This window comes from Bos mutus, chromosome 17 (assembly GCF_027580195.1).
Source record: "Bos mutus isolate GX-2022 chromosome 17, NWIPB_WYAK_1.1, whole genome shotgun sequence".
Lineage (NCBI taxonomy): Eukaryota > Metazoa > Chordata > Mammalia > Artiodactyla > Bovidae > Bos > Bos mutus.
The window spans coordinates 28,647,495-28,650,070 of record NC_091633.1 but is presented as its reverse complement, the minus strand read 5'-3'; positions in this window follow the sequence as shown (position 1 = coordinate 28,650,070).

The following is a 2,576-nucleotide window of genomic DNA, read 5'->3' as shown; positions in this document are numbered from 1 at the left end:
GGAGTGCAAGCCAAGAGTCAAAATAGATAAGATAGGGAGTGGGTCTTGGGATTCCTGAGCTCCTGGAGGAGGTCTGGCCAGCCACCCTGGGATTTAATAAAATCCTATGACTAGCAAGATAAACCAGCATTGTAAAAAAATATTAATGTGAACTCCTAGGTTCACCAGATGCAGCTCAAGGGCTCTAGAGCACAGGCTCAATAGTTGTGACTCACATGGGCTTTTTGTTGCTCCACAGCATGTGGGGTCTTCCTGATCAGGGATCAAACCCATCTCTTGGATTGGCAGACAAATTCTTTTCCACTGAGACACCACAGAAGTCCCAAAGTAATTTTTACTTTTTTTTAGTTTTTTTAATTAACTTACTTTTTATTGAAGGATAATTGCTTTACAGAATTTTGGTGTTTTCTGTCAAACCTCAACATGAATCAGCCATGAAAGTGAAAGTGAAGTCAACCAGTCATGTTGGACTCTTTGCGACCCCGTGGACTGTAGCCTACCAGGCTCCTCTCTCCATGGGATTCTCCAGGCAAGAGTACTGGAGTCCGTTGCCATTTCCTTCTCCAGGGGATCTTCCCAACCCAGGGACTGAACCCACATTGGAGGCAGACGCTTTAACCTCTGAGCCACGGTATACATATATCCCTTCCCTTTTGAAACTCCCTCCATCTCCCTCCCCCATCCCACCCCTCTAGGTTAATACAGAACCCCTGTTAGAGTTTGCTGAGCCATACAGCAAGTTCCCGTTGGCTATCTATTTTACATATGGTAATGTCAGTTTCCATGTTACTCTGTCCATACATCTCACCCTCTCCTCCCACCTCCCCATGTCCATAAGTCTGTTCTCTATGTCTGCTTCTCCATTGTAAAGAGAAATAAATAAATTTGCCCTGTAAATAAATTCTTCAGTACCAGTTTTCTAGATTCCGTATGTATGTGTTAGAATCTGGTATTTATCTTTCTCTTTCTTGCTCACTTCACTCTGTATAATAGGTTCTAGGTTCATCCACCTCATTAGAACTGACTCAAATGCATTTCTTTTTTATGGCTGAGTAATATTCCATTGTATATATGTACCACAACTTCTTTACCATTCATCTATCAATGGACATCTAGGTTGCTTCCCTGTTCTAGCTATTGTAAATAGTGCTGCAATGAACAATAGGATACATGTGTCTCTTTCAATTTTGGTTTCCTCAGGGTATATGCCTAGGAGTGAGATTGCTGGGTCATACAGTTATTTTATTTTTAGTTTTTTAAGGAATCTCCATACCGTCTTCCATAGTGGCTGTATCAATTTACATTCCCACCAACAGTGCAAGAGTGTTCCCTTTTCTCCACACCCTCTCCAGTATTTATTGTTTGTAGACTTTTTGATGAAGGCCATTCTGACCAGTGTGTGGTGATATCTTATTGTAGTTTTGATTTTTAATAATGAGCAATGTTGAACATCTTTTCATGTGTTTGTTAGCCATCTGTATGTCTTCTTTGGAGAAATGTCTGTTTAGGTCTTTTTCCCACTTTTTGATTGGGTTGTTTGTTTTTCTGGCATTGAGTTGTATGAGCTGCTTGTATATTTTGGAAATTAATTCTTTGTCAGTTGTTTCATTTGCTATTATTTTATCCCTCTCTGAGGGCTGTCTTTTCACCTTGCTTATAGTTTCCTTTGCTGTGCAAAAACTTTTAAGTTTAATCAGGTCCCACTTGTTTACCTTTGTTTTTATTTCCATTACTCTAGGAGGTGGGTCATAGAGGGTCTTGCTTTCATTTATGTCATCGAGTGTTCTGCCTATGTTCTCCTCTAAGAGTTTTATAGTTTCTGGTCTTACATTGAGGTCTTTAATCCATTTTGAGTTTATCTTTGTGTATGGCGTTAGCAAGTGTTCTAATTTCATCCTTTTACATGTAGCTGTCCAGTTTTCCCAGCACCTTTTATTGAAGAGGCTATCTTTGCCCCATTGTATATTCTTGCCTCCTTTGTCAAAAATAAGGTACCCATAGGTGCATGGGTTTATTTCTGGGCTTTCTATCTTGTTCCATTGGTCTATGTTTCTGTTTTTGTGCCAGTACCATACTGTCTTGATGACTGTAGCTTCATAGTATAATGTGAAGTCAGGAAGCTTGATTCCTCCAGCTCCCTTCTTCTTTCTCAAGACTGCTTTGGCTATTCAGGGTCTTTTGTATTTCCATATGAATTGTGAAATTTTTTGTTCTAGTTCTGTGAAAAATGCCATTGGTAATTTGATAGGGATTGCATCAAATCTGTAGATTGCATTTGGTAGTATAGTCATTTTCACAATATTGATTCTTCCTACCCAGGAATATGGAATATCTCTCCAGTTATTTATGTCATCTTTGATTTCCTTCATTAGTGTCTTATAATTTTCTGTGTACAGTTCTTTCATCTCCTTAGCTAAGTTTATTCCTAGATACTTAATTATTTTTGTTGCAACGGTGAATGGGATTGATTCCTTAATTTCTTTCTGACTTTTCATTGTAAATATATAGGAATGCAAGTGATTTCTGTGTATTGATTTTGTATCCTGAAACTTTGCTAAATTGACTGATTAGCTCTA